General features: G+C 35.6%; 1 protein-coding gene across 1 annotated transcript in view; it reads left to right on the plus strand.

The window, feature by feature from the left end:
- DCDC1 (doublecortin domain containing 1) overlaps window positions 1–12397 on the plus strand; it is a 247801-nt gene that overhangs the window by 174698 nt on the left and 60706 nt on the right. Inside the window, exons 16-19 of the mRNA XM_084521002.1 lie at window positions 3871–4026; window positions 5146–5216; window positions 7563–7721; window positions 9007–9122. The gene's annotated coding sequence lies outside the window, so the exon portion shown is untranslated. The remainder of the gene's footprint in view (window positions 1–3870; window positions 4027–5145; window positions 5217–7562; window positions 7722–9006; window positions 9123–12397) is intronic.

Genomic DNA, 12397 nt, shown 5'->3' on the forward strand with positions numbered 1-12397 from the left:
TATAAATGTTTATAATGTACTTGTATGCAGTTAACTTTGACTATACGCAGTGTTCTCTGTAACATTACTAAGTCGAAGCAGAAACTGAGAAGGTCTGTTGAAAGAAATGTACCAAATTCAAATAATGTTTTGCTTTTTTACTGAAAACATTTCTACTAGCCACTTGAAGTGCTGCTGATTCAAAGCCTGTTCCCTAGTGAAGGTCCCAGTCTGGAATTCTTATCGCTTTATGCCTGTGAAACTGCAAGTTCTCTGGAATGGAGATAGAAACAAAAGCAAGGGCATCTGTCATTATTAGATTAGATATCACAAATTTGTTAAAGAGAGAGTGCAGCAGTTTATTTTAGTAGTGGTAGGAAATAAAGTTAACTGCATTCAAATAAATTAAACTTTGCTTCAAATGGGGGAAAAAAAAAAAAAAGCTATCAATAACCTTAATGATAAACTTACTCCAAAAGCCACAGTAGCCAAAGTTATCACTTCTCTTAAGTACTGAATTTTCCCTTAGTTCATACAGACTTTGAGTATTACCCTTGTGTTACCATTTGAGAATATCTTACCTTGTCAAAGGTTTGCATGCACATAGTCCCTTCCCTTTGAGTCCCTTCTGTTCCTCTCAAAGTAGCTTCTGCATTTCTGAGCAAGAGTTCCTTGACATACGAAGCGCAAGCCTTAGAAGGTTGTGTTTTTTTCAGTATTTCTTCCTCCATTACTGTTTATATGATCTACAACTGTGAGTCAGGGTACATGAAAAATAAATATTTTCAGTCCAAGTCTGTCCAAAAGTGTTCTCAGTTGGCACAGCTCCATTGCCTTTGGGCAGTTCCTTTTCTGGCTGGTGGTATGCCTTCCACACTAACCACTGAGGCTGTCTGCAGCACTATTGAGAGAGTTGTGGCTTTATATCCAGGACATTCTAACCTATGGCTCCCGCTGTGAAAATGCACTTAAAATGTGGCCATTGATTGTTTGGACAGGGACAGAAATCCGACGTATATTTCAAACGAAGCAGCACTGGACGATGGGGTTGGAACTGCTGGCTTGAAAATGAATGTTTTTCCACTCGTAGATTTTGGGTGAATAGTTCCTTATGTCTAGCTGTCTTAATTGAAACTAAGATGATTGTCATTGTGTTAGTGACTCTGAAAAGATTAAAAAGGAAAAACAAACAAACAAAAGAAGCAGAGGTTCATGTGAAAGTTTTATTAAGATCAGGCTTGGATCTTCCTAAAGTGGGGTTCGCAGTACTTGTGGAAATGTGAATTACTGCAATAACTGTCCTTGTTGGCAATTACTTCATTCTGTAATAACGAACATGCTGATAAATGATTTAATGACTGTGAGGACCATCCTGTCAAAGGTTTTTGCAGCCGGCCATTTAAAATGCACACCAACTCTTAAATAATTACTTAAAATTCTCTTAGCAAAACATGGAAAAATGTCCGATTCATTATATATATGATAATTTTAATCAAGGGGATAGAAAAATGCATTTTACACTTTAATTTTATGTGACAAAAGATAATTTATATACCATGAAAAGCTTGGATGTAAAGAATAAGTTAAATACACTGTTTCTCATATTGTTAGCAGAGTTGTTACCTTTTGACCTTCTGTTTGAGATTTTTTAGAACATTTGATGCTTCTCATAATAGTTTAATATTACTTTCTTCACATTGATTAAATACACTTCATACATCACTGAACAATGAGTAACATTCAAATAAGGCTGTCCACTGAACTGCCTGCAAAAATGATAAAGTAAAAAATTAATCTTCAAAGTAAAGTCAAGCCTGAAATTGAAATCTTTGACGCATACATTTCATAATTAGTTCATTCTGCTATATCTAAAATGCAAATACAGTGCTCTTAAAATAATTCAGATCTTCTTACATGGAGCATTAACGAATTGTTCTAGCTTCTGCACCTCTGACTTCTACGTATTTTGGAGTCATTTGACTTTGTTGTTTTCATTGCTAAGTCGTTGAATTTTCTTTTCTGTAAGGCTACTAAAAGTACTCCTCCTTATCTCTTGTGGTTCTCTACCATTTGTTTCAGTCACTGGATCCACTTACAGCTCAAGGGAAAGGAATCTCATAGAATAGGTGGAGAATCGAGGCTTAAAGGTAGAGCCCTATGCTAGTGTCTCCAACACCAAAGCCAGAAGAAAAAGTCCCCCCATTGCTCTGTCCTCAGCCACTTCGGTGTTAGGAATAGTCCAGCTCTATGTGGGACTATTCTCTAAACTTGAGCAGTGAAATTATCCTGCTGCGTTGTGATTTTATTTCTTGGTTTGTTTGTCGTATTGGTTGTTTTTATATAATTTCACCTTGGATCACTTTCCTGAAGCAATTTACTTGGCAACCACAGGAGCATTAAGCAAATAGAAGCTGGTGTTTTAGAATGGGAAGAAATCTCATTGCCACACAGCGTGTTGTCAGGATTCTCCTTGCAGGTTTAATGTGCTGTTTGCATTCCCAAAGCAATGATCATGAAGGTTGTTTCCTCTGTATTTTGTAGTGGATACTCTGTCAAAAACTAACATTGAATGTAACTTAAGTTTGGTAAACTTTTTACTGAATTCAAACACTTTCTATTTTTGTAAATGCTGTTAATATCTCACATAAACCTTAAAAAGTGAGTATACTCAAATTCTGTAGTAAGAAGTCAGGTTCCTGTTCACTTTTCTGGAATCAAAAGATCATCGCTGTTTCTCAGTGTAGGCAATCCACAGACAATCTTCTCAGAGAGAATTTCTTCAGAAAGAAGTTTGTCTGTGTTCACAAACTTTATAATCACTCAAAAACCAGAATCAGAGAATTCTAAGTTGCTTCACATCTTCTCTAAATGCTGCAAATAAATACTTTGTGTATATTTTATATTTAGTAATAAATGCATAACCTTTCTAGCCACTTCCAGCGCCAACAGAAACTTGCATGTTGTGCATCCTTGATAACAAAACCTGCATACTGATATAAAACCGGTAACGTGACGTTATATACAGGGTTAGCCTTCCAGAACAGGTGCCTAAGTTTTGTTTCTGCTACCAGAACAGCCTTCAGAAAATATGTACTAGAATTGTGGGAGAAAGATCCCGAATCTGCATATCCCATTTACAGTTGCACACACCATAATTTTTTGCTGCTTCATGTCATTTCCATTGGTGTGGTGAATTGGGGTGGCGGCAGGTTTCTGCTCAATAGCACTTCTTAAGCAAGACAGCTGGGCATTCCCAAATGGCAGCAGATGGTCTCCCACTCCCTGAATGAGTGCCCTTTCTACCATCATACACAGAGCCATGCTTACCTCCATCATACCTCCAGCCATGCTTAAGAAGTGGACCCTGTTGTGGAGAGCCCGATAGTACCCTGTGCTCCAATGATAGCTGCACTGAGCCTGTAATCAGGATAAATTTAGGGGGGGATGCATCAGCCCAGGTGTAGAGAATTACACTGCATTCATCTGCATCTCCTTTAGGGAATGCTTCATTTTGGGTTCATCAGGTGTCCATTTTCAGGTGCAGAAAATTAAAATGAAAACCTTGACATGGCTTAAACACATCCAAACCTCACTTATGATGTACACATAGAATAATCCTGTAATTTTATTAGTATCTGTCTCAGAATTAGTTTTCAGTTCTGGGTTTTAGAGTATTGACAGATACAAAAAAAAAAAAAAAGGTACAATGATAGCTGTATCTTAAAAGTTTACAAAGTGTTATGAAGGATGGGAAGTTGAGATAAATATTCAAAATTATCTATCTTTAAAAAAAAAAATAAATCTTATTTGCTTTTATATGTCACCAGATTGTTTTTGTCAATCCTTTAGTAATGTTTTGTAATTCATTTCATGCATTTTTGTATTCATAAGAAGTTATAGAAGCAAAAGGCAAATGCAGCTGGAGACAGACTTCCTTTAGACAGATGTTCTACTTCTGAAGAAAAAATAAAATAAGGAGTTGGAGGAAGAAACAAAGGAAACAAAAGAAAAAAGTGACAATATAGAAGACAATTTAGATCATGATCTGTAAGTAATCCAGACCAGTCATATTAGCAGCTGTGACGCATAAATTTTAGCAGAGATATACATCCATATAATACTGTAAAGGCAGCTACATCTTATACTAACATGGTATTTCCACAGTGACTGTCCAAAAGCCTAGCTTTAATCTTATGAGGGTAATCTTCCTAGACTCCCTCTATGGTTAATACAGTAATTCAGTGCCCTTTGGACAAATCATAATGTGAAGCCCACTTTTTCTGGTTGTAGATTAGTCTCCATCAGCTTAACCTTTGTGAATAAAAGCCTCGTGAACACCCTGATTAGATTGTGCTGTCCATATCGGTAAGAAAGATATTTTGCTTGTGCCTTTTGTAAATTACACATTATTAACAAAAAATAACAAGAACAAGCTGGCAGCTATGTTGAAGTATTTGTAGCTTTTGCATCCTTTCAGCTTCTCATACTAAGTGATAGCTTGTCAAATTTTCAAGAAGTTATAGGTTAAAACCAGAAGAAAAGAAATAAAGAGCACAGCAAAAGGCTGAGGTAGAATAGGAAAGATGAGGATGGTGAAAGTAAAGCAGAAGACATTTAATCAGAACCAGAATAATTTTTAAGTGCTGTTGAAAGAACTGGTTAAAATTAGACTGCGCACAGATTTTGCTCTCCTTTTTTGAAATCTAGTTTGTATCATATTCTCTCCCGTCAAATGTGTCTGTAAGAATTCAAAGGCAAAATTTCAAATGCAGATGGTTGTACTGAAAGACCCACAGTCCTCTGAAATACAACCAAACCTTTCCCTCCATTCCTTCATGTACTACCCGTGTTTGTCTTTTTTTAGTAAAACGATACAGTACAGTGTAACCTGAGAAACTAAATATGTGCAACCTAATTGGAATAAACTATGAATAAAGCAGAAGACTGTAAATGTCATGCCCCTTGTTGAAGGATTTTTGTTTCACAATGATTATTTTTTGTCTTGGTCATTAAGAGATTAAACAATAACTCTAAGTATCTGAATGGGGTAAAAATCAGGAAAATTTTATGATATAAAAATATAAAATCATTTGTTAGATGTATTAGAAAAATGTTAGATGTATTTAGAAAGAGCATGTGTTACAATAAGATTATCATTCTTCACAGGTTCTTCTGTATCGCAAACTCTAAACTTCCTACAAGTTACCTCAGGCCATTTGCTTCATTACAGTATCAAGGTAAGAGTCCAGGCTTTTTAAGAAACAGTGTCAGCACTAAATGCACTGATTTTTCTCAGCAGCCTGGTTGTTAGCCACCCTAACAGTTAATGTATAATGGTTGTAGAAATCACCCTTTGTTCAATGACATAATTCCCCCAAATCCTTAACCAAGCCCTCTACTAAAAAATAAAAGTATTATGCATGTGTCAACGTTTAACCACGTAAACACATTGAAATTCATTAGCCTACTCTAATGTGAGACAGGAATTGCACAGCTTTTCCTGGAAACAATTGAATAGTGAGTTGTTAAAGCAGCAAAGATAAAGCAGAGGGATGTGAAACTAATCTAAGAAATACTAATTGTAGAAAGCAGCTGCACTTACTGTATGTAACAACAGATGGCAGTATTTTCTTATATGTTAGGAGATGTAAATAAGGTGTCTCTAAAACAATTATAAATTTTATACCAACAGCTACTGAAATCCTATATGAAACTATTTTTTTTCAGAAACTCAACGTGTATGTCACTTCTGGATAAATGTTAACTTTAGAAGAAGCTTACGCTGTAAAAAGATTATTTTACATACCTAGGATTTAAACATAAAAACATCCTAAAGCCATTCCCTGCTAAGGCCACTGTATGGCTTTAGTTACTGAGCCCAGAAGGTGGTATAATGTGAAAGAATCCCAGGCTGAAGGTGCTCCCCAAGGAACATGGCTAGCACACAGGTCTATGAAAGAAGAAGGTGCTGATTTTGCTTCTGGCTGAACAAGGCTCCACAATTTTCCTGTGCAGCAACTGCTCCTGTAATTTGTCTTTGCGTGTGCTCACAAGGAGGTAACTATTGGGACTATTACTGCTGCACAGCCAACCTCTTGCCACATCACAAACTTTGTATACTACATTCTAGCTCTTAGAAAATAGTATACATGTATTAACATACCACTAATACTGGAAGAAAATAAATACATATATAAAAACTAATTTGTAGGTGAAATCCTGAGTGTACTATAGAGAATGAAAAACCTGCTATTCACTACAGAATATGTGCTGCACCTATTTGCATGAGAGGTAACGTGTCTTGCCTTGCCTTCCCTTGCCTTGTGTTTCTCAAAGCTTAGAGAAAATTCTTGTTTTAAAATTACAAATAGTTCTGGCAAGAAAGTGTTCATGAATTTGATGAAGAGAATGAATTCCCAAAAGACAAGAATGAAGAATAATTTTAAGATAAGGAACTACCAAAAATCCCAAGATTACATATTTATACTTTCTCTGAAATATTTTCCCATCCATTTTCCCTTTCTTTGTGTTTTCTGTTTTTTATGTTGTGTTTTTTTTTTTTTCCTTAATCCAGCCTTCCTAGTCTATGTCTATGTCTGCAAGTATGTATTATACTGATCTTTCTAATATAATTCTCATGAGGAAGTTAGAAACCTGGGTCATAAAACATAGAGACTCTGAAGACTAATATTTGTATATAACACTCTATAGTCTAAGTTCACGAAGTATTTTATCAACCTAAAGTTCAGCTGTTTATCCAGATCTCAGCCAAAGCTCTCTGCAGGATTTAGCAAAGCACAAGGCAGCTATTTGAGTTCGATCAGCACATTATAAATCATGCATTCCCAGGCCTTATTTTGAGAGTGTGGGATTTTGACCTGTGTCTTAGGCCTGAGGTTGTATTAGTGGAAAAGACACCTGATGGTATCAGTCACACCAGCTTTGGAAAGCGAATGACAACTGAAACAATTCCTTGCGTTTTAAGACCCAATGGTATGGAGGCAGACTTTATTATTTTTCTTAAAATATAAATGCAACTTTATAGACTGTTGTCTAGCTGTTCAAAGCCTTTATTATATTTGAGAAGGAACTGGGTTTAATGATTTAATAGGGCCTCAATATTCTTCTATCATTTCCGTACTTTATTAGCCACTATTTCCTGCAAAGAATCTCACAAATGAATTTGAACAAAGCTAATGTGCCAGTCTAATGACAGATTGCTTTCAAGACTAATATCAAGGAACTTTCTTCCCATCTAGTGAATGAATCATAGTCATTCAATTGTGGACTGTTGGACAGATATACGAAGTGCTCTTTGCTTTAAAGCTCTCTGAACATAAGGAATGATCTTAGGATCAAAATATCATCAAATAAAAATACTATACTGTTACAGAAGCTCAGATTAGTATTGATATAAGAAGTCCAGACACCGTGTCTTTCAAAAACAGATAAAAAATATCAGCATGTATTGCACCATTTGCCTTTAATCACAAAGACATACTGAACATGCTTGAAATGCCAATAGTTTTATAGATTGCTGTGCCGTTTACTACTCCTCTATTCTTCACTTTTTTTCCCTTAAGAGATGAAACCCAGTGCAGCAGCATGACAGAAGATGCATTGAACCAGTCAGCAGACCCATGAAGAGAGAAACTGGACCTTTCTGTGGTAACAACACAATTTCAAAGTGGTGCTCTTGAGAAGTGTCTGACTCCAATAGCAGCATTCCCTTTGAATCTCCTGTAAGTCAAAATAAGTCTACAGCTTCAAAGATTTATATATATCTAAGGCTGTATTTTCAAATTCTTCTATATATTTCTGTAAAACTAATTTTTCATCAACTTGTGCAACTATTTTGTATGAAAACTTAAATCAAAAGAAAACTCCCTAGGAGTCATCTTTTTTAACACTCATCAATTTTAATAAGAAAGTGTTTTTTACTTTCCTGAACCCCTTTTGATTTTTACCCTCTCAAAAACAGCACTGCATTCCCTTTTTTCTTTCTTTTTTTTTTTTTTATTTTCTGTACCATCCAACATCCTTTTCTTTTCATGTGAAGCATTTTGCTTCACAGCTGCTATTGCCAAAATATTAATTTTGAGTTGGTTGGAGCTGTATATGTTGTATGAGCTGTGTCAGTGCAGAATTGCTGCCACACCTTGGATTGCACTGTAGACAGAGTTTGCTTTTTGAAAAGCAAGCTTCCATCACGTTACACTCACAACCATTGTGATGGCCTTTTTTTTTTTTTTTTTGGGGGGGGGGGGGAGGGGGTGGAGAGTGGTTAGAAGAGTTGCTCTTTACAGTTACTGTTAGTAAAAATAAATGTTATTGGAATGCACGGATAAAAATGCTGAGCTTTCTTGTACACATCAAGCAGAAGCAGCTGTGATCTCTATGCTGTCAGAGGGAAGTAAAGAATAAGAACTTGGTTAAAGAAAATTTTCTCATGTTAACATAGGAAACAATGCCTTCATGTACTTTTGATGTCGGTGTGCTTTTTCAACCTTTATCTATGCTTGAGAAATTATTTTTGACTAAAGTATGTGTGGGTAGACTCTAGAACTAGTAGAAAACACCTAGCAGACATTTCAAGGTGCAATATAGGACTGAGCTCTTGCTGTCTGATTACCTAGACAAAGGTTTGTCCTATTGTTCACGGAGGAAAGGCACAGACAACTTTTCTCCTTTGATTTTGCAACCATTTTTCAAGGGGGCAAGTAAAAATCTTTTTGGATGCTAAGGCTGATAAGTTTTCCTCATGAAGGGAGGGGAAAGACTGTTCTGAGAGATGGGTGCTTTTGAAAAAGCTGAGCAATTTGAAAGGATTGATTAATGAAATATGTACAAATACAGCGTATATTACTGAACAACTCTGAAGCTCTGAATGGATACTTATGATAATGGAACCAAGATGCATGTGTCAATGTGCAGATAACCTTCCTGGTGAGGTTTCTGTATAAAAATAAACAAAGAAAAGCAATATATGTATTTTAACATAGCACTGTTGTGGGTTTTTTTTGTTAGGAAATTTCACCAGATGAGTGATTTTAAACCTGACATCAAAAATTACAATGCCCACAGAACCAACTGCATGTGGAAGGACTAAAGTGAAAGTTTAGAGGTGTCCTGTTGTCCTTCAGGTAAGATGGGTGGATTTCTTACAGTAGAAAATAACGTTTGTTATGTATATTTATATACTAATCCTTGTCCCAGCTGTAATCTTTAAATTTAATATACTTCGTATTGCCATATATATGCTCCATATATTTTTTTATATATTCTTTGACCAATTTTTGTGTGCATTATAGCAATACTTGACTTCCAAATGCTAGTTTTGTTGAAAAAAAAAAAAAAAGTATATACATATATAAATTATATGGTCAATGAAAGAACATTTAAGTAATGTGCTAGAGTATAGAAATGATGAGCCAAGGCATCCCAGGCAGTACTTTTAAAATAAGAAATATATAAAGTCAAATGGAAAAGAAATGTGTAATAACTGACTGATAAAAACATTTACGTGTTGTAGTTCTGAATGCAGCCAGTATGTTTCACTTTTCTAAGTTTTTGTTTGGCAGTAAGCAATGTTCAGTACAGTAAAAACTGTTTAGACTACAAAAAGTCATTGTGCAGTATGTACTTTTGCTTTTTCATAGCTGCTTCATCTTAGTTCTTCCAGCAGTTAAACCTGTTGGTTATGTCTCTGGCGAATGCTTCTGTGTATGAACACAGATTTGTTTGAATCTTCCTCCTGTTTCTTTCACATAGAGTAACTTGCACAACCTTTGTAGGATCTGCTCCTCTATTTGTGTTTAACGTAGTTTTAAGCTTAATGCATTCTAATAAATGTGAGCGTTCATCTCACTGAGCTCCTCCCAATTCAAACTGATGTTGTTACATGCTCGTGTTTTTCAAGGATGCTGTTCTTTAATTACTTATCAAATCAAATGAAAAGGCTTACTTATCCTCCCCTTTGCCTTCAGTCTTTCGCTGAGCAGATACATTATTAGCTGCTACAGATCTTGAGCAGATACACATACTATGCCTTGATACTGGGAATGGGTGAGCTTGATTTGCTTGACTGTAAATCATAGAATTATAGAATAACCTGAGCTGGAAGGGACCTGCAAGGATGGATCACTGAGTCCAACTTGAGGCTACACACAGGACCACTCAAAAATCAGACCATATATCTGAAAGTATTGTCCAATCGCTTGTTGAACTGCAGCAGGCCCAGTGCCTTGACCGCTTCCCTGGGAAGCCTGTTCCAGTGCCCGACCACCCTCTGGGTGAGGAACCTTTTCCTAACCACCCTGACCCTCCCCTGTCCCAGCTCCATGCCGTTCCCTTGGGTCCTGTCGCTGTCCCCAGAGAGCAGAGCTCAGCGCCTGCCCCTCCGCTCCCCTGTGAGGAAGCTGCAGGCCGCCATGAGGCCTCCCCTCAGTTTTCTCTACTCTGGGCTGAACAAACACGACCTTTGTCACTCTCCTTTGGACACTCTGTAGTAGTTTTATATCCTTATACTGTGGTGCCCCAAACTGTATACAGTACTCGAGGTGAGGCCACACCAGTGCAGGGTAGAGTGAGGTCCCTTGACCACCTAGCTAATGCTTTATCATCCTGTACTCGGATTATTGCTAGTAAAGAAACACTTTGAAAACGATACATAAAAATGGATGATTGAGAGAAAATCAAGAACAGAGAAAAGAACACAGAATTTAAGCTATCAAGCTATTTATGCCAGTCTTTCTCTTTTGGAGTATCTCTTATCCAGCATACATGTAAATGCAGAACATTCTTTCTGATTTAAATCTACTCATTTCAAAACAATCAGCAATACTTTTCTGTAAAATCTAAGATGGCACAAAGGAAATTACTTTGCTTTGATTTTCTATTACAGAACAGGGTTCTTTAGGCAACAGGTTGATAAAAAGGTGCCTAAATGACTAAAGCATTTTAATTTGAATGTCAAATTCCAAAAGAAAATGTGAGAAAATGAAGCATAAAGTGTACCCTTCTTTAACTTCTAACTTCTCACATTCTTTTGCTATCTACTGTCTCCAGTAACAGTCATTTTCTGATGTTTTTGATCTTGAAGTTCTATTAATTCAGCTTCATTTACTTTTACATTAGTGGATTAATTTCCAAAGTTGCTGTATAACTTTGGATAGGAGGGAGAGAAGAAGAAATCTGTTGCTTATGACATACTGTTATGCTGGATCTGGCTGGGATGGAGTTAACTTTTTTTTTTTTCCCCTTTCTTACTGAATGAATGGCATTAGAAAAAATAATAACATAGAATAAACATGCTGCTCATTTTTGTATTTTAGCAGGCTCTTTTTAGTTTAATATTGTCTCAAATGAACTCATGAATGAATTGCACTATAAATAGGTATTACTTCAAAATTTTTGTGATAAGATAAAAGGAATACACCTAGAAGGCCAGAATTTTATACTGTCTAAAGCAATGATGTGCCCAATTTGAGAACATAATTAATGTCATTGTATGTAAAGATTATACTAGTTGCTGCCTAACTGACCATTACTTTTACAAATTTTTAATCTATGTACACAAGTACAGTCATTGCACAGGTTAATTAAATGCTATTGAAAATCAGACTTGGTGTAAAGGTTATATTAAATAAATATCAGACTACTGAAAAATTAAAAATTGGTCAGACTTACATGCAAGATATACATTTCAGAGTAGAATTCTGAAGTAGTTTTATAATATTACTGTTAATTGTTTTTACTTTTCTCACTTGATATATCTGTGAGTACATAAAGATTGATTGTTCTTAATACATTTAAAATAATTAGAAGGAAAAAGACCCTTTGGGATTATAAATCTGCTTTATATGCTAGTCTGTTGAGAGTAAGAAATGAGAAAAAAAAAATTGAGATTAGTTTAAAGATTTAACAAACATTAAAGAGGTACAATATATCCTGTTCAATTTGCAGTTTTATTTTTGTATATCATTAATTATTAGATGGATGTCAGTCACATAAATTCAGATAAATTCAGAATTATGACCATCCCAAAATATTACTGGGTTTAGTTTCTGCACTATAATTAGATTTTTGTCTACTAATTAAAACTTAATTTTATTTAAACTGGTAAAATATGTATGCTCATATTCACATCCCAGTTACTTCCATGAGAATTTCAAAGACACAAATACAAATTAGCTTCCAATACAAGATCCAGAGCACCTACTTCTGTTTGCAGAACAGCTAATAATGCCATGTATGAAAATCATACGTTGTCCACAGCAAGCTGATTGAAAGTTTTAAAACTGAATGAAATCAATGCCAGTAATTAAATACTACAAACAGAAGACTCAAAAGTCATCAATTTGCTCCCTGCTTCACACACTGTGCCAATTAATTAACGAATTAAGCTTAAATGGATAGA

The sequence above is a fragment of the Aythya ferina genome (genome assembly GCF_964211825.1).
Source record: "Aythya ferina genome assembly, chromosome: 5".
Classification (NCBI taxonomy): domain Eukaryota; kingdom Metazoa; phylum Chordata; class Aves; order Anseriformes; family Anatidae; genus Aythya; species Aythya ferina.